Source organism: Heteronotia binoei, chromosome 18 (assembly GCF_032191835.1).
Source record: "Heteronotia binoei isolate CCM8104 ecotype False Entrance Well chromosome 18, APGP_CSIRO_Hbin_v1, whole genome shotgun sequence".
Taxonomy (NCBI): Eukaryota; Metazoa; Chordata; class Lepidosauria; order Squamata; family Gekkonidae; genus Heteronotia; species Heteronotia binoei.
Genome location: NC_083240.1, coordinates 5,298,337 through 5,325,260, shown reverse-complemented (window position 1 = coordinate 5,325,260; position 26,924 = coordinate 5,298,337). Strand labels below are relative to the sequence as shown.

At 46.5% G+C, this 26,924-nt stretch overlaps 1 long non-coding RNA gene across 1 annotated transcript in view; it reads left to right on the top strand.

Moving 5' to 3' along the window:
- Positions 1 to 26,924, top strand: part of LOC132586816 (uncharacterized) — a 113,543-nt gene that overhangs the window by 85,812 nt on the left and 807 nt on the right. The gene's annotated exons all lie outside the window — the stretch shown is intronic.

The following is a 26,924-nucleotide window of genomic DNA, read 5'->3' as shown; positions in this document are numbered from 1 at the left end:
GCAGAGTCTTCCTTGGTGGTTTGCCATCGCCTTCCTCTGCAGAGTCTTCCTTGGTGGTTTGCCATCGCCTTCCTCTGCAGAGTCTTCCTTGGTGGTTTGCCATCGCCTTCCTCTGCAGAGTCTTCCTTGGTGGTTTGCCATCGCCTTCCTCTGCAGAGTCTTCCTTGGTGGTTTGCCATCGCCTTCCTCTGCAGAGTCTTCCTTGGTGGCTTGCCATCGCCTTCCTCTGCAGAGTCTTCCTTGGTGGTTTGCCATCGCCTTCCTCTGCAGAGTCTTCCTTGGTGGTTTGCCCTTGCCTTCCTCTGCAGAGTCTTCCTTGGTGGTTTGCCATCGCCTTCCTCTGCAGAGTCTTCCTTGGTGGTTTGCCATCGCCTTCCTCTGCAGAGTCTTCCTTGGTGATCTCTCAACCAAGTATTGACCCTGCTGAGCTTCCAAGATCTGACAATCTTGCTATACCATGCCGCCTTCCCTTCTATTCTGTCACCTCTGCACATTCTCATAAAGGAATTGGAGGCAAGAACCTCTCCCCCCTTGTTTTCATGAGCATCTGGTATCTAGAGGTATACTGCTTCTTTACATGGAGGTTCCATCTAGCTAGAATGGCAAGTGATATCAGTTAAGAACCCATTAACAGATATCAGTTGAGATGTGAGAGGAGAGCCTTGTCAGGCTGATCTTCCAACAGGGGCATTTTTTAAACATCATGCGCAGTCCGACCTTTTTAAGTCTACATCATGCCTTCCCTTTTCCATCAGAAATGTAGCTTGTAAGCTGGGGTGTTTCATCATGACTTGTAACATCTTTCTCCCTTTCCACTCCTTCCTCTTCCAACTTTGCATCCAGCTTGAAGAAAAGTCCTGTTGAATTCTAAAGCTTGCTCATTGCCTGCTAGGTTCTTCGTTGCACCAGATGGAAAGTATTATCTTTCCGTTTCATTTTGGATTTTTCAGTATCCTAATGGACCTTCACAGCTGGCTGCATTTAAGAACATAAGAACATAAGAGAAGCCATGTTAGATCAGGCCAATGGCCCATCCAGTCCAACATTCTGTGTCACACAGCGGCCAAATATACATATATATATATACACACACACACACACACTGTGGCTAATAGCCACTGATGGACCTCTGCTCCATATTTTTATCTAACCCCTTCTTGAAGGTGGCTATGCTTGTGGACGCCACCACCTCCTGTGGCAGACCATTTAATGTGGTCTGCTTCCGAGGAAAGGAGCATCAAAGGGGCAGTATCTTCTTTTTTAGGGTTATTCTTGTTTTCTAGTTTTAAATTCTGGATTTTTGTGTTCACTTTATGGTAGGCCACCTTGAGCAGGAACTGGAAAAGGTGAGCTTCAGAATTTTAAATGAAAAATGTGTGCATAAAGGAGATTTTAACTACTGGTCTTATCCTCTGGAGCTGGCTGGGTCCTTAGCCCCAGTTTAGAGAAACTCTCCCCATATCCTATAGGGCAGCAGTCCCCAACCTTTTTGGCACCAGGGACCAGTTTTGTGGAAGACAATTTTTCCATGGACCGGGGGAGGGGGGAGGAGAATGGTTTCGGGATGATACAGTTGTGCACTTTATTTCTAAAGTGTTTGGTGTGGTGGTTAAATGTACAGACTCTTGTCTGGGAGAACTGGGTTTGATTCCCCACCCCTCCACTTGTAGCTGCTGGAATGGCCTTGGGTCAGCCATAGCTTCTCACAGAGTTGTCCCTGAAAGGGCAGCTTCTGGGAGAGCTCTCTCAGCCCCACCCACCTCACAGGGTGTCTGTTGTCAGGGAGGGAAGGTAAAGGAGATTGTGAGCTGCTCTGAGACTCTGACATTCAGAGCGGAGGGCAGGATATAAATCCAGTGTCGTCGTCTTATTATTTCTACATTGTTATATATTATGAAATAGTTACACAACTCATGGCCCGGTTGCTAACAGGCCACGGACTGGTACTGGTCCATGGACCAGGGGTTGAGGACCTCTGCTATAGGATGTGAAAGAGCCCCTTTTCCCCTCCTTTCTGTAACTGGTTTGGATTAGCAGTCCGCCCCACCCAGCTGTCTCCTCGCCAGGTTTGCGGTGGATTTCTGTGGGGACTCGAGATCCCCTGTATTTAAAGCAGATCTGGGGATTTTGTCGTGCTTTATAATAAAACGCCAAAAAAGAGAGCGAGAATATTTTTAACCCCCTTCTTCTGTCCCTGTCATATGTTAGTTTTAATGAGCAATTTTAAAAAATTGAAAATAAAAGGGGAAAATGAATAGGTGTTGAACCAGCCTGTGATATGTAAATGCCAACTAGTAATTACCTAAAACCACAATTTTCTTTCTGTTTCATCTTGCAAAACATTTCATTTCCACCGAGTGAAAACACTTAATTTGGACTGCGTTTCTTCAGCGGAGGCTGGGTGACGGAGAGACGGTGTTTCCCCCACGGCTTTGGCTAGGGGGAGCACGAGGTCTTTGGTTGGACTCCTGCCGTATCTCTCTTTGCTCCATTCCCAGAATCATTTCATCCCTTGGCCCTTGGAGCAGTTCTGCTTAAACGCTGGCATAGTGGAGAAGATCTGGGCACTTCAGCAACCTGTTTGTATTCCTGAGCTTAGCTGAACCCCCCTCCCACTTTTGATTTAAAATATTCTCCTCCCCCCCCCCATGCTAATTGGTAGCAATTTAACTTGGCGTGTTCAGTTCCTTAGCATGTCAGTTCAGAATTCTGTGTTAAACACCTTGCCCACATTGTTACCCAAAGACAGACAGATGATTTCAACGGGATCGATACAGGCCAAGTATGGAATATGCAGCCAGCTTTCGAGTTAAACAGAGTTTTCCTGCTGGCCCCAAAGTATTCTCCTACTTGCCTGCAGCATTTTGTGCAGCTGTAACGCTTCTGTCTCGGTGCTTTCATCATAGTTTTCTGTTGCTTTTTAATTCCATATCCTTTGAAATGTTGCGCTTAGAAGTACATTTCCTTTTTAAAAGCTCCACAGTGAAGCAGGAAAAAAAATAATTTGGAGTTGTGCCACTTGACTGTAAACTTTTTGGCTGATCCCACGTTTAGTCAATAAGATCCAGAAAGGTCCAAATGATAACCTTTTGTCAAATCAGCAAACTTTCAAGCAGCACAGAATGCTTCAGGTCGGAAGCAGAATTTTGGACCAATAGAAGAGATCTGTGTAACTTGAAAGCTGGCTGCATTTTCTGATCCAGTTAAATTATCTGTCTGACTTTGGGCACAATGGGGGCAAGCAGGTATTTAAAAAAAAAAACTTTAAAAATTGGGAACTATAGAATCATCAAGTGCTTCTGTTTATGTTTACTATATAGCTAACTGGGGACATCTGGTTTAATCCCCATGCTCTGAAAAGAATCCATCCATGCTCAAGATGTTCCATACAACAGAAAAAGTGGTTTACCCGTGACTCTGTTAATTGTTTTGGGCTTATAGCAGAACAAACAAGAGAAGAATTGCCCCCTTTCCTGGCAACATCTAGTGACCAGTGTTAGAAACTAGAAAAATGCCAGACCAAAGCTGGCGGGGGTGCCTTCAGTCTACCATCACAGACACACTATGGGTGTGCTTGTGTGTGTGTTACCTTCTGTGGCCACTCTTTGTAATGTGATCCTGGACTAAATGAATCCTTGGTCCGACTCAGCGGAGCTCTGGTTCCATACAACCAGTTTGGTGTAGTGAACCAGTTTGGTGGAGTGGTCAAGTGTGCAGACTCTTATCTGGGAAAACAGGGTTTGGTTCCCCGCTCCTCCACTTGCACCTGCTGGAATGGCCTTCGGTCAGCCATCGCTCTCGCAGGAGTTGTCCTTGAAAGGGCAGCTGCTGTAAGAGCTCTCTCAGCCCCACCCACCTCACAGGGTGTCTGTTGTGGGTGGGGAGAAGGTAAAGAAGATTGTGACTGCTCTGAGACTCTGAGATATAGGGTGGGATATAAATCCAATATCATTATCATTTTCTTCTCCTCCTCCTCCTTCTCCTTCTCCTCCTCCTAGCCTACTTACCTGCCTATTGGTCTGGAGGCAGTTTCTATTCGCCTCTGGCAAATAAGCAGAGGACGTGTTTGTGAGCCTGGTTTAGAATTTATGGCCCTCAAGGATGCACCGGAAGCAAAATCCAAGAGGTACCAGAATGTCTGAGATCCTTTGTAGGCTATTTTATTGTTTGTTTATGTAATTCATTTCTACCCCTCCTTTCTCCCCAGTGGGGACCCGAGGCTGTTTTCATCTCCTCCATTTTATCCCCACAACACCCTTGTGAGGTAGGTTAGGCTGAGAGTGTGTGACTGACCCAAGGTCACCCAGCGAGCTTCCATGGCACAAGTAGAGATTCGAGCCCAGGACTCCCGGATCATAATCCAGCACCCTTTATGAGACAGACAGTGGTTCAGAGAGGAGAGATAAGCGGAACACCAGCAACCAAACATGCTAAAACTTAAAGGCATCAGGCTTAGGGGAGAATCGAAAGGAAGCGCTTGGGTTTCAGGCAACACCCAATTAATCAGTTGGTACTCATTGCCACATGATGCTGTCACGGCCACTAGCATAAACAGGTTTTACAAGAATCGGATCATTATATGGAGGGTAAGACAGTCAGTCAGTTAAACAACACTTAATTGATTTCGCCATCTGCCTTGCACCTGACGAATTGAGCATTTGATCGTCCAGATTTGCATTTTACTCAGACCTCTTTACGGGTGCTTTTTTTTTTTTGAGATACTGAGAGATGCACCGAGCAATTTTCTGCCGCTCATTGGTAGAACAAGGGCATCTCGAACAGGTTTTCCTCTCTCATTCTCTTATCACAGTGATGCATCAGAACAAAAGTATCTTTAAAATATTCAGGACACCTCCTGGACTCTCCACTCTAGGAGTTTTGGTTGTCCTTCAGCAATTAAGCCAATTTAGAGAGCGATCCCTAGCAGATCTACTCAGAATCCTGCTCTGGTGTGTTCAATGGGGCTTACTTCCAGGAAAGCGGTTTTAGGATCGCACTGTGAAGTGTTGGTTCATCAACTCAGGCAGTCTTCCTGTTTGCGGCTTTCCTAGAGTTCACCGTGTGAACAGAATGCTGGGCTAGATGGGTCTTTGGTCAGTTCTAGCAGGGCTCCTCTTATATCCTTAACTTCACGTAGCCTGATCACCTGTATTAGTTCTTAGCAATATCCCAAAAGGAAAGATACGAAACTTCCTTTAATGAAGAACAACCAAAGTAACAAAGAGCAGTGTGTAAGTTGTTGATATTTGTCATATTGGAATGTTGTTAGTAATACTTTTTTTAAGGACTGGAAGAAGAAAGAAAGATGCTCCAGGCTTCTGTGATCCATTGCTTGGTAGTTATATCAACAGTACTAGAAAGTAATTCTAGATGATGTACCCCTATTATGTTCTGGTAGTCTCTAGGGGTGGCCAAACTGTGGCTCGGGAGCCACATGTGGCTCTTTCACACATATTGTGTGGCTCTTGAATCCCCCACCATTCCATTGGCTGGCTTGGAGAAAGCATTTCTCTCTTTAAAGCACTCACCAAGCCAAGCCAACAGGTGGCTTGGAGAATGCATTTAAAGTTAAAGTTGCTTTCTTTCCATCTCTCTCTCTCCATCCCCATCTATTTGCCTTCCTTCCTTCCTTCCTTCCTTCCTTCCTTCCTTCCTTCCTTCCTTCCTTCCTTCCTTCCTGCCTGCCTGCCTGCCTGCCTTCCTGCCTGCCTTCCTGCCTGCCTGCCTTCCTTCCTTCCTTCCTTCCTTCCTGCCTTCCTTCCTGCCTGCCTGCCTTCCTTCCTTCCTTCCTTCCTTCCTTCCTTCCTTCCTTCCTTCCTTCCTTCCTTCCTTCCTTCCTTCCTTCCTTCTCTCAAACCCCTGACATTCATGCCTTGCGGCTCTCAAACATCTGACGTTTATTCTGTGTGGCTCTTACGTTAAGCACGTTTGGCCACCCTTGCTCTATATGCTGATGTCTCTCCTTACTAAATCACTACGCCAGTTTGTGAGGCTTGTTTTGCTTTTTGTGACGAGCCTTGTGAGAAATGTCAGGTTGCAGCCTCAGAGCGTTGCCCCCTTTCGAGGTTTCAGCTTCCTGATCTAGTTTCTAGCAGTTAAATCTTTGCATGTAGGGGATAGTATCTGGTCAGTAATGCCTGGGGACATCCGCACACGGTCCAGGGTGAGCTTCTTGGGAGCAGCTCCCCAAATTAGTCATTAGTATTTCCTTCTCCTTCCTTTCTCCCCAGTGGGAACCCAAAGCGGCTCACAGCATTCTCCTATCCTCACAACAACCCTGTGAGGTGGGCTAGGCGGCGAGTGTGTGACTGGGCCAAGGTCACCCGGCAAGGTTCCTCGGCAGAGTGGGGATTTGAACCTGGGTTTCCTAGATCTTAATACAGCACTTCAGTTACGACACCACACTGGCTCTCAATTGCAGGATAAATTCCTGGTTCCCCCTCCCCTCCTCCCTTGAATATCATATAATAAACACCCTCTTGCCTTTTAAATCGATGGGAGATTGGCTGACGCGGAGTCAATGAATGTGTCAGAGCAGAGGCCGCGGTGACCTCTGATTCTGGTGGAGGGAGGCTGTGAGAAGTGACCTCTGCTAGGAGGCTGGGAGCGTAGCCAGTGGGAGCATATTTTCATTGGCGTTTTACGGCCTCTGGTGAATCTATCCTAGGAATAGCTGGCTGCCTCTACCTCCTCTTTCCCCTTTCTACAGTTTTGAAAGCCCAACGCCTGAACTACAGAAGCTTTGGTGTTGTGGTTAAGTGTGCGGACTCTTATCTGGGAGAACCGGGTTTGATTCCCCACTCCTCCACTTGCACCTGCTGGAATGGCCTTGGGTCAGCCATAGCTATCGCAGGAGTTGTCCTTGAAAGGGCAGCTGCTGTGAGAGCCCTCTCAGCCCCACCTACCACACAGACAATGTTCCTCTAAGCTGCAGAGTCTTGTGAGCAAAAATTCTACATTGTGAGCTACTGGCATTAACGTTGTGAGCTACCGCATAAATTAGTGTGCTCTGGGGTCATCCTTCTTAAGCTAAGACAAAAATGTGTGAGCTGGAGGCTAAAAATCTGTGAGCTAGCTCACGCTCACTCAGCCTAGAGGGAACACTGCTCACAGAGTGTCTGTTGTGGGGGGAGAAGATGTAGGAGATTGTAAGCTGCTCTGAGTCTCTGATTCAGAGAGAAGGGCAGGGTATAAATCTGCAGTCTTCTCCTCCAGGTTTTGCCGCTGGGTGTGTCAATGCTGGAGATACAGAAATGGGGTGGGGTGTGGAAGTGGGCTATCACTGAGAATCCCCCCCTCTTGCAACACAGAGATCACATGCTTCTTGCCCACGTCAAATTACAGTAATTCATACCAGGCAAAAAGCCCTGCATGTAGAACGCTTAGATGTCAGGGTGAAAAGGGCCTTAGTCTACCCTATAGTTTTCTATGTACAGAATTTTCTTTCCCTTGTGTGGGAAGTCTTCTTTCATTTACAGACCCCTACTCACCTGTTTGGTGTAGTGGTTAAGTGTGTGGACTCTTATCTGGGAGAACCGGGTTTGATTCCCCACTCCTCCACTTGCACCTGCTGGCATGGCCTTGGGGCAGCCATAGCTCTGGCAGAGGTTGTCCTTGAAAGGGCAGCTGCTGTGAGAGCCCTCTCCAACCCCACCCACCTGGGGGAGAAGATATAGGAGATTGTAAGCCGCTCTTGAGTCTGATTCAGAGAGAAGCCGTGCTCTAAAGCCAGGCACATGGAGTCCGAAAGAGAGCCAGTTTGGTGTAGTGGTTAAGTGTGCGGTCTCTTATCTGGGAGAACCGGGTTTGGTTCCACACTCCTCCACTTGCACCTGCTAGCATGGCCTTGGGTCAGCCATAGCTCTGGCAGAAGTTGTCCTTGAAAGGGGAGCTGCTGTGAGAGCCCTCTCCAGCCCCACCCACCCACCTCACAGGGTGTCTGTTGTGGGGGAGGAAGGTAAAGGAGATTGTGGGCCGCTCTGAGACTCTTCAGAGTGGAGGGCGGGATATAAATCCAATATCTTCTTCTTCAATATCTTCTACCTGAGGTCTGACTTGGGACAGGTGCAGGTGAACCATCTCATGTGCATTTCCTTCCCCCCCCCCACCCCCCAAAAATATACAAAAATGATGTGGCCGTTCCTTGGTTTTTGTCAGAATGCCAGGATGCTGTCTGACATGCAGGTACATTTTACATTTTGGGTAGGTTATTCTTTAAAAACACAGAGCCCCGTAGCGCAGATTGGTAAAGCTGCAGTACTGCAGTCCAAACTCTCTGCCCACGACCCAAGTTTGATCCCGGAGGAAGCTGGGTTCGGGTAGCCAGTTCGAGGTTGACTCAGCCTTCTGTCCTTCCGAAGTCGGTAAAATGAGTCCCCAGCTTGCTGGGGGGAAAGCGGAGATGACTGGGGAAGGCGACGGCAAACCACCCCATAAAAAGTCTGCTGTGAAAACGTCATGATGCAACGTCACCCCAGAGTCGGAAATGTCTGATGCTTGCACAGGGGACTATATTTTTATTCTTTTTTTAAAAAAAACCCTGACTCTGTAGAGACCGTAGCAACCTGGCGCTAAATTAACATTCAATTTCAACGGTTTATGGAGCTTCACTTTGGCTCAGAAGTGCTTTCTGGGTGACCGAGACTTGGGAAAAGCTAGCCCAGTGGCCCTTGCTTGCTGCTCTCCAAGCTTCTTGCCTGCAAAAGTCAAATAACTTTTCTCAAAGTCCTGTCTTCAGGGAAAATGGGGGCTTGGGAGAGGCCAGCGGGCTCTGGGATCCAGTCGCTGAAGATGAGAGGGGGCGCGATCAGGAGTGTACCGGCGTGCGCATCCCAGATACTTACTCGGAGAGAGCTCTGTCTGGAATCTTGAGGAACTGTGCCTCTTTAGCAAGATATATGGCTTCATAATTAGCCGCTTGCATTTTTTCACGAGTGCTGGCATCAGCGTTCTGCCGATGTGTTTCCCTGATTAACAGCTGCTTTGCAACTATTTTGTTGTGCCACCGATGACCATATTTGTCAAGCTGGGCCTGACAAGAGAACGGATATTCTCCCCCCTCCCCACCTTGTCTTACTTAAAACACAGCATTTTCTATTCCCCCCTCTCCCCCTCCGAAGGGAGGTGGCATTCCTATTCCTTTATCCTGATACCGGGCTTTGGGGGCAGCCCCGAGCTTCAGAAGGCAACTGTTTGAGCTTCCGCTGAGTCTTTGTTTTAACAAGCTTCTCTCTTCCCCCCCTCTCTCTGTCTCTCTCTCTGTCTCTCCCTCCCTCTCACACACACACCCCTCCCATTGAGTTCCAAATTGCAGAAGAAGCTTTTTGCAGAGGTGGGTGAGCTTTGCCAAGTTTGGAGGAGTCCATTCCATTTGTTCAGTAGCTATGGCATTCCAGTGGTACATATAGCACCAGTTAAGTTTGGCCTGAGCTCATTGGGTAGGGGTGGCCAGACTTGCTTTATGTAAGAGCCACATAGAATGAACATCATATGTTTGAGAGGCACAAGACATGAACAAATATTATGCACATGTCTTTATTAAAACTCATAATACTTTCTTTGCACAGAAAGTTAAAATACAGATATGTGCAGTTTACAATGCGAGCATGCTCGAAGGAGACTTTTTTAAAAAAAGAAAAAGCTGGGAATAACAGTCCCCATGAGACCAGCATAGGGAATGGTTAGGGAATTAGGGTGTTTTTTTGCACCAATGGGAGAAGGAAACACGCATGTACCATATAAATCACTGACCACTGTTTGCATCATTATGCATCTCTCTTTGTCTTGGCACCAAGGTTTGTAAATACAGTTCCTACAAGACCTATGAAACTAAGGGGTAACCCAGCACCACCCTCTGTAGTTCCATTCCAATGGCTCTTACGCTGTCTTTCCCCATTCTAGGTCTCTTGGTGACCTCTGTGGTGGAGGAGAAGAGCTTGCAAGCCTGCCAATTTCCCCCTCCTTCCCCGTTTCACACATGGCAGAAATAGTCTCCTATCTATGGGTCAGCGTTCATAGGCTGACTGAGGTCCCAATGCTAAGCATGCTTACTTGAGAGTAAGACTGCATCAAGTTCCTCCTTGGCCTCTGGGAGCTGCACAATATGTGTGAAAGAGCTACATGTGGCTCCCAAGCCACAGTTTTGCCACCCCTGGGCTAGGGTTAGTCCAGGTTAGCGCTTGGATGGGAGCAGTGTTCCCTCTAAGCTGAGTTAAGAGTGAGAACTCACAGATTTTTAGCCTCCAGCTCACACATTTTTGTCTTAGCTCAGGAAGGATGGCCCCAGAGCACACTAATTCATGCCTAGCTCACAACTTTAACGCCAGGAGGTCACAAAGTAGAATTTTTGCTCACAAGGCTCTGTGGCTTAGAGCCGTGGTTCCCAGCCTTTTTGGTACCAGGGACCGGTTTCATGGAAGGCAATTTTTCCACGGACCGGTGTGTGTATGTATGGTGGGTAGTACTGGGGTTTTTGCTGCCCCAAGCTGGCCCTTCACCCACGCCTCGTCCCTGCCCCCCCCATGGGTATCTTTAAATGGGGGTGGGGGTAGGCAAAGGTCACTGCTGTGCTGCCCCTACTGCCCACCTGGGACCTGGGCAGATGAAAGAGGTGGTGTTTTGAAGCAAGGCCGCCCTGCCTCTTTCGTCTGCCCGGGTCCCAGGCAGGGGAAAGGGGCGGTGCAGCGCCTCTGCCTCGTCTCGCGGCCCAGTTACTAACAGGCCATGGACCGGTGCTGGCCCACGTCCTGGGGTTGAGGACCCCTGGCATAGAGGGAACATTGGATGGTACACCACCAACAAGTACACCAAGACTAACATCGCTATAAGGAAAAAGGCAATGGATGGCAAAATACCTCTGCTCATTTCAGGCCTGGAACGCCCCATAGAAAGAGTTGCCATCAGTTGTTTGCAACTTGACTGTGCGAAATAGTATTAAGTTTTTATAGTGTTGTATATGGCCAGTGTCAATTTCACAAACTTGTGTTTTACCTGGAGGGTGTCAGTCTCGACACAAAGACGTTGCATGGAAGGTATTCTCAGTGCATGACCCTACCTTGTCCCAAGTCATACCACTGGTCCATTGCTTTGAATAAATGATGGAACATTTGTGGACTACCCCTGCTGAGACCTGAATGAGGTTTTTGGTGCCAAAACGCAACTCCCATCCACAACTGCATATGGAATAAATGACACAGATACAGAATAGTAAGTACTGTGGAATTGTTGGTGTAATATAGGGGAGGGAGGAAAAGAGGTGCAGTTTGTGTAATTCATACAGGTATCAGAATTCAGGTAGATCCAAGCGGGCAGCCGTGTTGGTCTGAAGCAGTTGAACAAAGCGTACCTTTAAGACAAACAAAGTTTTATTCTGAACGTAAGCTTTCATGTACTAAAAGCATGTTTGCTAAAAGCAGACGAGGGAATCAGGTACAGAATTCAGATGTTAGTTCAGGTTTTTCAGTCTTTGGTGTTTGTTTTTTTAAGCTCCAAAAACAGGGTGGTTTCTTTGTGTTTTAACAATTTATTAATAACATATGGTTACAAAGCTTAATTGTATCTTATCTATGCTAACCCATATGATATTTCAACCCCCCCTGCCTCCAATATTTGACTTCCCCGAAGTTATAAAATTAAATTCAATACTAAAGGTACTGCTAACTAATCAAAGTTCAATATTTTTCTTTTCTCACTACTGCTAAAAAATTGTCCAATGTCTTTTTACATTCCACTCTTTCTCCATATATCCTTTGAATTTCTTCCACTCCTTTTTGAATATATCTAAATCATAGTCTCTTAAAGTTCTAGTTAATTTGTCCATCTCACTCCACAATAGAATTTTCATAATCCAATCCCATTTTTCTGGTATTTTTCCTTGTTTCCACAGCTGCGCATACAATGTCCTAGCAGCTGAGAGCAAGTACCAAATTAAAGTCCTGTCTTCCTTTGGAAATTTTTCTAATTGTAATCCAAGCAAAAAAGTCTCCACATTTTTCTTAAAGTCATAACCCAAAATTTTGGAGATTTCTTGTTGTATCATCTTCCAAAATTCTTTCGCTTTTTCACAAGTCCACCACATATGAAAGAAAGAACCTTCATGTTTTTTACATTTCCAACATCTGACATTTTCTTACTCATCCTAGCCAACTTTTTCGGAGTCATATACCACCTGTACATCATCTTAAAACAGTTCTCTTTAATACTCTGACAAATTTAGATCTTCATCGAGTTCTTCCAAAGGTGCTCCCACATATCCATTTGTATTTTTCTGTTTACATTGATTGCCCATTTGACCATTTGAGACTTTACTACTTCTTCTGTAGACCATTTCAATAATAGTTTATATACTTTTGATATTAATTTTTCATAAAAACAGGGTGGTTTCTTGATTATTGGGCTGAGTAACAATTTTTAAGCAGCTACCAATAGCAATATGTGTACTGGTATTCTTCATTGGAGGATGCCACCAAGTATAAGAGGAAGATAAATCTCGTGTTGTGGATTGAAGTTATGTGTCTGTTGCATTTCCTTGCATGCATTTGGTGACGTGTCTTTCCCAGTCCTGGATGATAACATTCTTATGAATCAGCCCGTGGGCCAGAAGTCATGAGATAACACTGACTGGGCATGGAACATAGCGTCATGATGACCTCAGCTTTTATTTTTCAAGGAAAGTCTCTAGTCTTTATGGTTCTAAACCTGTTGAAATTTCAGAAACTAGGGAAACCACCGCTTCTTGATCAGTGGAAGATTATGCACGCATACCTGCATAAGTACACATACTTTTGGGCCCATTCATGTTCACTCATGCACATTCTCATGCAACTTAAAGTGCAGTCCTTTGGGCATTTCCTGGGAGTAAGCCCTATTAAATAGACCCATGCAGGATTCTGGGTAGACCTACATAGGATTGCTCTCTTGTGTTCATGCAAAACAAAACACGCAAAACTTTCGAGTTCTGCCTCAGAAACTCCAAGAACCCCAGGTTTTATTTTATACATTCTCTCTCGTGCTGTGAATATTTTTGGAACAAATTCTCAGAACCCTTTCCATGTCCCTGCATCACCCTCTGGAAATTTTTTTGAATGCTAATAGCTCATAAAATCTGGTGGGGTGTGCGCGTATATGGTGCGGTCATTGCACAAAAGTCCTCGCTGCTGCGGTTTATCTGAATTCCCTCAAAGAGGACTGGAATCTTGTTTCCTAACAGGTCTACCACTGAGGCAGCTGGAGTTTAAACCTCTTCTGGGCCTCTGCCTCAAATTCCTGTGTTTTGTCACGTGCTGGGGTGAAAGCTTTCTGAGGAGGATTGCTTTGGCCAGCAGTTCCATCAGGCACAGGCCTAACCTGTTGCTCTCCGTGGTAGTCTTCCGAATTGTAAGTAAGAGGCCTGTGACTTGGTTTCCTTGCAGGGTAGCCCCACCCACTCCCTGACACAAATCTCAGGTTCTAACGGAACTTTCCTTATTATCCTTGGTTGCCATTGGGGGTCCCACGTTTACGCAGAAGGTTTCCCACATGGGTGGGAATAGGGTGCTGTGGCTCAGAGGTAGAACATCTGCTTGGCATGCAGAAGGTCCCAGTTCAGTCCTCAGCATCTCAAATTGAAGGATCTCGCAGTAGGTGATGCGAAAGACCTCTGCTTGAGACCCTGGAGAGCTGGAGAGTAGACAAATGCTGACTTTGGTGGACCAAGGGAGTCTCATGTATTCATGTCCCTCCATGTGCGTGAGCCCACAAAATTGACTGCTGACCGGCCTGCAAAATAGATTTAGTAGCCCAAGGGTAGCCAAACTGTGGCTCTTTTACACACATTGTGCAGCTCTTGAAGTCCCAACCATCCCATTGGCTGGCATGGAGAAGGCATTTCTCTCTTTAAACCCCTTCTCCAAGCCAAGCCAGCCAGCGGCTTGGAGAATGCATTTAAAGTTAAAGTTGCTTTCTTTCCACCTCTTTCTGCCCATCTATTTTCCTTCCTTCCTTCCTTCCTTCCTTCCTTCCTTCCTTCCTTCCTTCCTTCCTTCCTTCCTTCCTTCCTTCCTTCCTTCCTTCCTTCCTTCCTTCCTTCCTTCCTTCCTTCCTTGTCTTGCAGCTCTCAAGACATTCGTGTCTTGGGGCTCTCAAACATCTGACATTTATTCTGTGTGGCTCTTACATTAGACAGGTTTGGCCACCCCTGTACTAGCCCTTGGCTGCCAACAGATTCCTGTTTTACAAATCCCACAGGAATACGTCTGCTCTGGCACAGAAAACCTTGAGTGTTGCCTGTGATAAAGAAGACTGGATTAACGAATGCACACAGTCACGAGACTCAGACTTTGTTCTGTCGCTTCAGAGCAACACGGCGACCCACCTGCATCCATATCTGTAGTTTTTCCCAACAGTGGGTACTTGAGGTCCTTTTGATTGTATTTGGAACCTTCAGCATGTGAAAAGCAAAGTGTCTGCTATTGATGTAAGACGAAGATGGGCAGCTGGTGTCCCCCGAGCTACAAGTTGCGCCACTTTTTAAAAAGGCACATATGAACATCTGATGCTACTTTAGACAGAATTTGACCGCTGGTCCATTCTTTCTGAGACCTGCAACATAAGATCCTTTCAGCAGATATGCCAGGGGTTAACTCTGGCACCTTTGCACACAAAGCTGGATATCTACCTTCTAAGGCCATCGGCCTTCCCACTGCAGGTGGGAGGGGCTGTGGTGCAGTGGTAGAGCATCTGATCGGTATGCAGACAGTCCCAGGTTCAATCCCCAGCATCTCCAAGTAAAAGGATTGGGTGGTAGGTGATGTGGAAGACCTCTGCCTGAGACCCTGGAGAGCCACTGCCAGTCTGAGTAGACAGTACTAATTTCAATGGACCGAGAGAGAGAGAAGAGATTGGATTTATGTCTCACCCTTTGCTACCCAGAGGAATCTCAGAGCAATTTACAAATCTGCTTTCCCTTCCCCTACCCTGGGAGATAGGTTGGGTTGAGAGAGCTCTCCCAGAACTGCTTTTGATCAGAACAACTTTGAGAGAACTTGTGGCTGACCCAAGGTCACATTAGCAGGTGAAGAAGAAGAAGAAGACTGCAGATTTATACCCCGCCCTTCTCTTTGAATCAGAGACTCAGAGCGGCTTTCAATCGCCTATATCCTCTCCCCCCACAACAGACACCCTGTGAGATGGGTGGGGCTGAGAGGGCTCTCACAGCAGCTGCCCTTTCAAGGACAACCTCTGCCAGAGCTCTGGCTGACCCAAGGCCATTCCAGCAGCTGCAAGTGGAGGAGTGAGGAATCAAACCCAGTTCTCTCAGATAAGAGTCCACACTCTTAACCACTACACCAAACTGGCTCTCAACTGCATGTGGAGGAGTGGGGAATCAAACCCGGTTCTCCCAGATAAGAGTTCGTGCACTTAACTGCTACTCCAAACTTGCTCTCCAAAGGTCTGATTCAGTATAGGGCAGCTTCATGCATTCATAAGTGTTCAGAGAAATAAGTAAAAGCTCACATTCACATATGGCCACATTTCCTCAGATTTAAATCTGGTTCTGTGGCCAATCGAACTGTAACCTGGATCTCTGGTGAATGATTTCCAAAGGTTAGGGATTTAATGCAGCTTGGTGTAGTGAATAAGTGCACGGACTATTATATGGGAGAACCGAATTTGATTCCCCACTCCTCCACTTGCAGCTGCTGGAATGGCCTTGGGTCAGCCATAGTGGTTAAGTGAGCAGACTCTTATCTGGGAGAACCGGGTTTGATTCCCCACTCCTCCACTTGCAGCTGCTGGAATGGCCTTGGGGCAGCCATAGCTCTGGCAGAGGTTGTCCTTGAAAGGGCAGCTGCTGTGAGAGCCCTCTCAGCCCCACCCACCTCACAGGGTGTCTGTTGTTGGGGGGAGAAGACATAGAAGAGTGTAAGCTGCTCTGAGTCTCTGATGCAGAGAGGAGGGCGGGATATAAATCTGCAGTCTTCTTCTTCTACAACAATACTATTTTTAAAAAAAATTCATCCAGTAGACACGAATAGTTGATGTGTCAACGAGAGATGTTAGGACTGCAAGCAACGCAAGCTGAATGCCCCCTGCCTCAGTGTGAGCCTGTTTTGCGGGGACCACCATTGGTACCAGCATTTTGCATTAGCTGGCACACCTCTGGCAGTGTGGGCGGAGGCAGCTGACAAAGTGACACTGATTGTTATTGTTGTTGAAGGATCTGGGCCGAGCAGACCTTGGAGCACTGGTGGAATTGCTGGCGCTCAGCTCCGCTCGCTTTTGGCCGCCAGAGGTCCTCTAGGGCAGTGCCCTCTGGGAAATCTCCCTGTCGGTTAGACGGCCAATCCACCCTATTATAGGCATTCTTTAAAGGTGAGAAATGGCACTGGGAGAATGAGTTGGGTGTACCATGGTAGGACTTGCATTGACAAAGACGTGGAAGGGAGGAGGAGGAGGAGTTGGATTTATACCCCACCCATCACTCAGAGTAGCTCACCATCTCCTTCCCTTCCTCTCCTTACAGCAGACACCCTGTGTGGTAGGTGGGGCTGAGTGAGAGAACTGCTCTTGAGAGAACAGCTCTGAGAGAACATGTGGCCGACCCAGGGTCACCCAGCGGTTGCATTTGGAGGAGGAAGGAGGAATCAAACCCGGTTCTCCCAGATTAGAGCCTGTGCTCTTAACCGCTACACCAGACTGGCTCTCAGTCTTGAATCCTGGCTCACTGCTGAATCTCTCTGGGGGGACCTTTCCCCAGTCATTTTGTTTCAGCCTAACCTACCTTACTGGGTTGCTTTGAGGATATGGGAGGAGGGCGACGAAGATGTGAGGGGTCTGGAGACCAAGTCCTATGAGGAAAAGTTGAAGGAGCTGGGCATGTTTAGCCTGGAGAGGAGGAAACTGAGAGGTGATATGATCATCAGGAGGTGGTGGGCTCTCCTTCCTTGGAGGTTTTTAAACAGAGGCTAGATGGCCATCTGACAGCAATGAGGATCCTGTGAATTTAGGGGGAGGTGTTTGTGAGTTTCCTGCACTGTGCAGGGGGTTGGACTAGATGACCCTGGAGGTCCCTTCCAACTCTATGATTCTATTATGCTATTTGCGCTGAATCCCTCAGAGGAAGTGTAGGGTCGAAATGAGATAAATAATAAAAATCTGAGGGGGGGGTGCATCTCAGGTGGGCTTTCCCTGAGGCCTAGAAACTTGATCCTGATGCCTACAATTGGAATTATTCCACCCCCCCCCCCCCCCAATTCTATCTGAAGACGCTGCAGCCAAGGATAACTCTGGAAAGTTGCGCGAGAAGGGAGGGGGAGAGAGAGAAAGAGAGAATCTTTTCTCTCTTAGCTATAATTTTGTAATGTCATTTTCAATCAATAGACCTTTAGCAAAAAGATGAGGCCGGTGATGGAGGAAGGCCCTTTAAATAATTTAGCTCTCTTTAATGGAGCGATTTCATTTTTTGATAGAATGGCTTTATTGAAAAGTAGATGTTTTGCACGCTGGAGCCTTCCCCCTTTGCAGCCCGTGGACCATTAAAAAAAATAACCCCAGAGAGAGAATGTAGTTGAAGCTTTGCTAGGAAGTTCCAGCCCAACTTGGCTTAATTCATTATTGCCTGTGTTGTCTCTCTTTCTGTGTGTGTGTGTGTGTGTGTGTGTGTGTGTGTGTGTGTGTGTGTGGAGGGGAGGCTATAGGGGTAATTCTAGTAAGGCCTTTGCTTAGCAAAGACAGCAGCGTAGCTGGTGTTTTCACACTGTCGTTTTCAGCACCCTGAGCGTTGCTATTGGGAAGTCAGCTTGTGGGGCCCAAACCCAAAACAGGATTTGAGTCCAGTAGACCAATGAGATTTCCAAGGTGTTGATGTCTGAGGTGCTTGGGGGGGTGCATTAAGTGCTGTCAAGGTGCTTCCAACTTATGGCTCCCCTCTGAATGAATATCACAAGATCAGAAAGGAGGCTGAGAGGTGATAAGATCACCATCCTCAAGTACTTGAAAGGCTGCGATATAGACGATGGTGCGAAATCGTTTTCTGTGGCCCCACAAGGTAGGACCAGAATCAACGGGTTGAAATTAAATCAAAAGAGTTTCCGACTCCATATTAGGAAAAACGTCCCGACTGTTAGAGCGGTTCCTTTGTGGAACAGGCTTCCTCAGGAGGTGGTGGACTCTCCTTCCTTGGAGGTTTTTAAATGGAGGTGAGATGGCCACCTGACAGCAATGCTGATCCTGTGAACTTAGGGGGAGGTATTTGTGAGTTTCCTGCATTGTATGTGTGGGGGGTGGACTAGATAACTCTGGAGGTTCCTTCCAACTCTACAATTCTATGATTCTAACCTTGCTCTCAGGTCTTGCAAACTGAGGGCCCTGGCTTTCTTGAGAGAGTCAATCCATCTCCTGTTGGGTCTAACTCTTTTTCTGCTACCATTTTTCTGAGCTAAGACAAAAAGCTGGAGGCTAAAAATCTGTGAGCTAGCTCATGTTAACTCAGCTTAGAGGGAACACATTGTAACGTAATGCTCCCTTCTGACCATGCTTGCGGGACGTTTGTGTATAGTTCTGGTCACCCTACCTAAGAAGAGTTTTCACAGAGCCGGAGAAGATCCAGAAAAGGGCAACTAGAACACCGAAGAGATTTCCACTCTTTTCACGTGGGTTTAAAGGTTAAGTGTGTGGGGAGTGCTTTTTGGATTAGGCAAAAAACTAGGGGGTGGGACACACGAGGCTCTTAAAACTATGGATAGATAAGGGATTGGTCCCCCCTTTCCTCTCCCATAAAACTCGAATTCAGGAACATCTAGTTAAACAGATGGGCAGTAAATCTATGCACAGCACCACATTATCTTGTGGAACTCATGGCCACAGGATGTAGTGAGGGCTGCTAGCATCAATGGCTTTAAAAGAGCTTCAGACTGATTCATTTAATGGCTGCTGGCCATTATTGTTCAGTGGATCCTCCATGTTTAGCGGCCGAGATCTCCTTCGTCGCCGCAGAGTAAACTGTGGGCCGGACCAGACTCCTCTCTGGAATCGCCCTCCAAGCGTTCTGCCACTTATTTCTAATGTTAATTTTTTAAAAACACATCAGACTACAACATGTAATTGGTTAGCTCAATCAATTAAAAGCCATTTGACCAATTAAAAAGGATTAAACAGGCCAACAGACTGGGTTGGTGTTGTTTTTTTTTTAAATTAATTATTTTTAATCTGAATCCTAATCCTGAAAAATCTCAACGCGTGTCTTGCTGAATTAAATATAAAAGTGAAACTGACGTTTGCCATGAGATCTCTAGGAGGAAACCCCTGGGGTTTTGCCATGGAGTCCTTGCATGTTCCAAGGATTCTGGGATGTATGCTTGTTTTATGGAGGCCGTTTAGGAAGGAGATTTTGGACATGGCTTTCAGCATGTGTACATTCAGAAAAGGTAAAGGTAGTCCCCTGTGCAAGCACCAGTCGTTTCTGACTCTGGGGTGATGTCACATCACGACGTTTTTACAGCAGACTTTTTATGGGGTGGTTTGCCATTGCCTTCCCCAGTCATCTACACTTTCCCTCCAGCAAGCTGGGTACTCCTTTTACTGACCTCGGAAGGATGGAAGGCTGGGTCAACCTTGAGTTGGCTACCTGAACCCAGCTTCTGCTGGGATCGAACTCAGGTCGTGAGCAGAGAGCTCAGACTGCAGTACTGCAGCTTTACCACTCTGCGCCACAGGGCTCCTTGGTACATTCTAGTGCACCCTAGGATGTAAACCCAAGGCTTTTTCAAATTTATTTTTCTCCCCAAAGCAATTTACAGCGCTTTCCTCCCCTCGTTAATTTTATCCCTCACAACAGCAGTCCTGAGAAGATGTATGTTACATGCTAAAAAGTAAATTAGGTGGACAGGAACACCTCCAGGAAAGACATATTTTCAGTTGAGAGCAATAGAGCAACTAACAGACTCCATTTATTGCCTTATGACACTCTCATCATCCTTCTCCCATTCTGACATGTCACTGTTTTATTAATTTCCTACGCAAATGCTATCCAGACCGAATGTTCTTTCAGTGTGTTAATTTCACTATTTTGCCATTGGATTCTAACTTGGTACCACTTTGCATTCTTAACCGCTGCCCTCCAGCTATATGTAGCTCTGCTCACTGCACCCCATTCCATTGTCTGATGAAGTGCGCATGCATATGAAGGCTTACATTCTAAATAAAACTTTGCTGGTCTTAAAGGTGCTACTGGACTCCGATTTTGTTCTGTTGCTTCAGACCAACATAGCTGCCCACCTGAGAAGATACCGTATTTTTCGCTCCATAAGACGCACCTGAGCATAAGACGCACCTAGTTTTTAGAGCCGTTTGTGTGAATTTAGAGGCATTTGTGTGAATTTTTTGCAGTATTCGCTCCTTAAGACGCACACACTTTTCCCTCCACTTTTTTGCGGGGGGAAAGTGAGTCTTATGGTGCAAAAAATACTAGACTTAGAGAGAGTGGTGCAAGATCATGTAGGAAGCTTCCATGGCATAGAAGAGCCCTGAACCTGAGTATCCCAGAATCTTCTCCGATACTCAGAGCTCTACTCCCCGCTGACTTACTTGCTTCTGCATGCAGTCGGGAAGATCAGAAAGGGACGACAAGGAGACTTTGAGGGAAGGAACCTTTTGAGGAATCCCAGACTTCCCTGGAACACAGTTTGGAGACCATGGCTGGACAAGATCAGCTCCAAGACTCATTTAGACCAGCCCTTTTCCTGTTCTGCTCTGGCCAGCTGTGAAAACTTTGCGTTTGGGACCTATCAGAGGTGCCCCACTACACCCTTCTGATTTGCAGCTGTCTTGCCTCTAGGTTGTGTAAGTTCTCTTCTTAACCTCTGTGGTAATAATAATTTATCCTCCTCCTCCTTCTCCTCCAGTGTGATCCTGTGGCCAGGAGAGCCTAAGATTGTCTGGCAGCCAGAAGTTTTAGCTCTTTTAGCATTATGCAGCACTCTTGGGGGGAGGGATTCCCCCACCCCTGATGTAATGACTGATCAATAGCACTTTAAACGAGATGCCATTGGGATTTTGTAATCTATTTTTAATGTAACTATTTTTAATATATGTATTCTGTTTTAATGTTGTACATCGCCCAGAGCCTGGCACTAGCTGGGATGGGGCGATTCAACAATGAATGATAATAATAATAATTAATAATGATAATAATAGGCAAGCTAGACAGAAAAAATAGTAAAGAAGTTTATGTCAGATCAATCGATTGATTGACGGTAGAGATCGATAGGTAGAGATCAATAGATCGATCTGACAAAAACTTCTTCAATATGTTTTTTTTTAAAAAACAATGCTTTTAAAAAAAGCTTCTAAAAGTTACAATCACCGCAACTTGTGCCGGTACATTTCCTGAAGGGAATATCCGTCATGTGAAGATGGACTTCTCTTTGCTTGGCCTAAAGGTTTGCCTACCGCCAAAATGGTTATGTTGTATGGCCCCGTAGGTAATCATTCCTGCTTTCTAAGCTCTGATCTTCATGAACTTTTGCCATTTTATTCAAGAGTAACACATATAATTGAGAATAGTAGTTTAGCTTGGGGCTTTTTTTGTAGCAGGAACTCCTTTGCATATTAGGCCACACCCCCGTGATGTAGCCAATCCTCCGAGAGCTTACAGGGCCTGCTGTAAACTCCAGGAGGATTGGCTACATCAGGGGAGGATTGGCTACATCAGGGGTGTGTGGCCTAATATGCAAAGGAATTCCTCCTACAAAAAAAGCCCTGGTTAGCTATGCCAATGCTGAACTCTGACGCTATCAGAAAGTTTCATTTGGAATGGGCCTTTGTAACATCAACACCCTGAATACGTTTCTTGATTTATGTTTACATCTCACCTGCAATTGTGGAATTCTTACATAAGATTCCTTGAAGTCTTCTTTTCCGGGGTTAACCAGAACTGCTCCTGCTCAGCTTCAACAAGGCAGCCAGATCTTAACCACTCCAATTCTACTCTGGGACCCTTGGCTTTAGACAGATGCTGCAAGGAACCATATTGACAGGAGAATGAAATCTTGCAAGCCCTTGGATTCAGTTGTTCCTCTATTCTCTTCACTTTCCCCAACTCCTTTCACCGCTCATAGATTCGAGTCACTCTGGTTCTCAGTAGCTTGCCGCCATGTGCACAATGTAGGCTTAAACCATGGGTGAGGACCTGGTTTGTAGGTGCAGGAACAAACAGCAATTTGCCATTTCATCCAGATGGGTCATCAATACAAACTGCAGTTTGTTGTCAGCCAAGAAAGTCATGAGTCTCTGTGCATTGCTCTTGAAGAAGACTGCAGTCTCTCTGCATCAGAGACTCAGAGAGGCTTACAATCTCCTATATCTTCTCCCCCCACAACAGACAACCTGTGAGGTAGGTGGGGCTGAGAGGGCTCTCACAGTAGCTGCCATTTCAAGGACAACTCCTACGAGAGTCATGACTAACCCAAGGCCATTCCAGCAGGTGCAAGTGGAGGAGTGGGGAGTCAAACCTGGTTCTCCCAGATAAGAGTCCACACTCTTAAGAAGACTGCAGATTTATACCCCACTCTTCTCTCTGCATCAGAGACTCAGAGCGACTTACAATCTCCTATATCTTCTCCCCCCACAGCAGACACCCTGTGAGGTGGGTGGGGCTGAGGGGACTCTCACAGCAGCTGCCCTTTCAAGGACAACTCCTGCCAGAGCTATGGCTAACCCAAGGCCATTCCAGCAGGTGCATGTGGAAGAGTGGGGAATCAAACCCGGTTCTCCCAGATAGGAATCCGCACACTTAACCACTACACCAAATCAGGTTGTTCTATAACTTTGTTCTCAAAGTGAGAATGGCACACTGGCATGAATTTGTGGCCTGAGGCTTTTTTCTGTTGGCCAGAGCTTCTCAGGATTTGGAAGAGGCCAAGTGACAGCTGGGAATCTGGATCGACATTCAATTTAGGGAATTTCAGGTGACAAGAATCCACCTTGGAGAGGCTTTGGAAGTGAGCTCATAGCTAGGCCTGAATAGGGGTCCTTTTGTAGAAAAATAGGTGGTGGAGCTCATTAACTTCTCATGAGCATATGCTGCCCCACCCTGCCAGCCAAAAGCAACCCCATGCAAGAAAGAAGAGCCCCAGGCGAGCAAGGGGGCTCTCCTTGACCGCCCCCCCCCCCCACAGTCAAAAGGTTAGCAAGCCACCCGCCACCCAGAATCACATAAGAAGTGGAGAAAGGGTGGGGCGGGTTTCTGCAGAGGTTAATGAGGGCTGCTGGGGGTGTGGCAAAACTCCTGGTGGCTGGCTGGCTGCTCTCCTAATCCAGGAATTGTTATGCAGCTGCATCTACTATTCAGTGGACAAGGTAGGTGGGGAGGAGGAGGGGGAACCCTCAGAAAGGTTCAGGAGCTGAGCTCCTGCTGAATCCAAGGCCTGGGCCTGAACAAATGTTTCTGTATTGGCATCGTTTCCCCCAGAGGAGCGGAGAGCACAGCACGCTTCAAGAGTTCCCAAAGAAGCAAGTGATTAATATAAGAAAAGTAGTTTTTGATACGCTGGCACGTCTTCATGTCTGCTTATTCGGACATCTTTCTTGTTCAGCACATTTTCTCTGCAGTTATTAATTTGTGGCATTTATGCTTCTGCATCTGGCGCACCGATATCCATGCCATTTAAATGTGCAATTTCCCTATCGCCGGCATTTCCAGCGAGACAGATCAAGAGGAGCATAAACAAGATCAAAGTGGCGCTTTATGTGTCGCGGAGAGGTGGGCGGGCTCTATATTATTTTACGGCTCCGGGGGTGATTGAATGCTAAACTTTAAAAAGTGGATTTGTCTTCCCCGCCCTGCTCACTTTTGCCTCTCCCTCCTCCCCAAACTGTAAAGCGTGCTGGGACTTGGTCAAATTTCCCGTTAAAAATAAAAATATGAATTTCATCTCCCTCCCCAAATTCATTTATCATGCTTTTTAAAAAGGTGTTTTTCTGCTTTACCTGATGTCTAAATTGGATTGGCTCATTTATGCTGTTCTTTGCTGTATCCCTCCGTGCTTTTCTTAAATGAATTAGTAATGACAGGATACTCCATCATGCGCTCTCTACAGCCACTTTAAGGGGGAAGCCGGGTGATCTAAACCTTTTAACCTATTAAAGATGATTTTCCCCAATTGAATCAGACCCACCGCAGGTGTAATAACTAATCATTTAAACTACACCTGCTATTATGTTTTTTTAAGCCATTATGCATGTTGGATAGATGATAATTCATGTATATTGCATTGTCCGATGGATCCGTTTTGCCTACACTAGTCTGATTAATGTATTTAAAGAAATAAGAGATGCAATTTAAAAGGGGGGGGGGGGGAGAAACGACACACACACAACATTGATGGAATGTGCTGCGGAGTACCTAGAAAGGGCCATTAGAGCCCATCAGAACCTTGCTCCTTGACCTGAGATTGCATATTTGAAAAACAGGTGAAGGCAAGCGTTCGAATCACGACAGTAGGTTGGGGGGGGGGGGCGTGTTTCTTTGAACACCGAGAAAAGACACGTAAACCTTAGCTGTAACTCCTCTGAGCTTGTCAAGTTCTGTCTTTCCTTTTTGCCACCCTTTCCTTGAAGATCTCAAAGTTCGCAGGGCCATAGGAGCACCGGTTATCACGCTCCCCTTCGATATGCTCAGGGCCTGGCAACTGAGTACCTAGGAAGGAGGGAGCCAGGCGCTCCGTGGGCACTGGCCAACACGGCTGGGTGACAGACAGTTCCTTGCACTTGCCAACCGGTGCTTGGCTCCTGAAGCAAGCAGTGCAGAGAGACTCCCGCAATCCTTTAGGGCAGGGGCATCAAACATGTGGCCCAGGGGGCGAATCAGGCCCCTGGAGGGCTCCTATCAGGCCCCTGAGCAACTGGCTGTCATCTGCTTCCTTCTCCCTCTCTCTTGCTTCCTTCTGCATCACAGCTTGCTTTGCCAGGCTTGCTCAATTGCACAGGAGCTACAGAGCTATTTTCTCGGTTGGCTGAGGTTTCTCCCTTGGGGAGGAGGGGGGTGGGTGGAGGCACAGCTTATTTTTCCAGGCTCTCTCAATCACACAGCAGAGCTACTGAGCCCAAGCCTCTCTTCCTTCTATTGGCTGAGACTCCTCCCCCACCTGGTCCCCTGAGGAAGGAAGGAAAGAGTCGGAGCTTCCTTTGCCCAGTTCCCTGAATCCCATGGAAGAAATACAAAGAAAGCACCTTTCAAACCAACGTGTGCTAATGTTTTAAGCATGTTTTTTTAAAAAAAAATTAATTGTGCTTGTCTGTGTTCTTTATAAGGTTTATATCTCTGCTATCTAATCTTAAATAGGTACACACATGGCCCCAACAAAGCCTCATTTATATCAGATCTGGCCCTCATAACAAATGAGTTCGACACCCCTCTGCTTTAGGGAGTCACCTGATAATGTTCAGAGTTCCAGACAGGGAAAGTTTCATACACGTGAGCCTGAAGCAAAGTATAGGAGACACCCAGGCTGGTTTTGAACAGTTGTTAAATAGAAGCGGAGACAATTACAGAGCACCTCACTTACTGGCAAGATTCTCTAACAAATACGAATGATATTATTTGTGCACTATTATTAATTTAGTTATTTATTATTACTTTAGTCTTCTATCCCGCCCTGTCTGCAAGCAGACTCAGGGCGGCTAACAGTCAATACAAAATATTTACAGTTACAATTTATAAAATAACAGTTAAGATACATTGGGAAGGGACGGTGGCTCAGTGGTAGAGCATCTGCTTGGGAAGCAGAAGGTCCCAGGTTCAATCCCCGGCATCTCCAAAAAAGGGTCCAGGCAAATAGGTGTGAAAAGCGAAGACAATACTGACTTTGATGGACCGAGTGTCTGATTCAGTATAAGGCAGCTTCATATGTTCATTTCATGGGGCTGTTCATGTTTCTAGTATTCAAAGAGCTACATGTAGATGTAAGGAAAAGGAAAGGTCGCCTGTGCAAGCACCAGTCATTTTTGACTCTGGGGTGATGTTGCTTTCACAACGTTTTCACGGCAGACTTTTTACGGGGTGGTTTTGCCATTGCCTTCCCAAGTCATCTACACACTTTCTCCCCAGCAAGCTGGATACTCCTTTTACTGACCTCGGAAGGATGGAAGGCTTAGTCAACCTGGAGCCAGCTACCTGAACCAGCTTTCGCTGGGATCGAACTCAGGTCGTGAGCAGAGGGCTCTGACTGCAGTACTGTAGCTTTACCACTCTGCGCCACGGGCTCTTATACATGTAGATGTACAAATAGACAATTTACTTTAGCCAGTTTGGTGTAGTGGTTAAGTGTGCGGACTCTTACCTGGGAGAACTGAGTTTGATTCCCCACTCCTCCACTTGCAGCTACTGGAATGTCCTTGGGTCAGCCAGAGCTCTGGCAGAGGTTGTCCTTGAAAGGGCAGCTTCTAGGAGAGCCCTCTCAGCCCCACCCATCTCACAGGGTGTCTGTTGTGGGGGGAGAAGATATAGGCGATTGTAAGCCGCTCTGAGTCTCTGATTCAGAGAGAAGGGCAGGGTATAAATCTGCAGTCTTCTTCTTCTTCCTTTTACTTTTTGTGCATATTGCATTTCTGTCCTGCTTTTGCGAGTTTTTCTGTTTCGTTTGTTTCTGGCATGCCGTCCTACTTGAATGCAAAAACGGTCACTGATTTTATCAGTACTATTTCTAGTGAATTTTGTTGATATGATTAAGGGGAAAGGCAGCTGTACTTTTGTCCTGAGTAGGAAAAACCCAAGTTAGAATCCCAGATGTGTAAAATCAAAACTCCACATTCCTGAAATTTGGCAACATGTCTAATATTTTCTCTGTGCCCCTCACAGCAGTCCGGTATTATCTCCATGTTGTGGATTTGGTGGGAGGGAGAAACAGCCAGGCCTTGCCCGTGGCCGTCATCATCTCAGGGGCCACGTA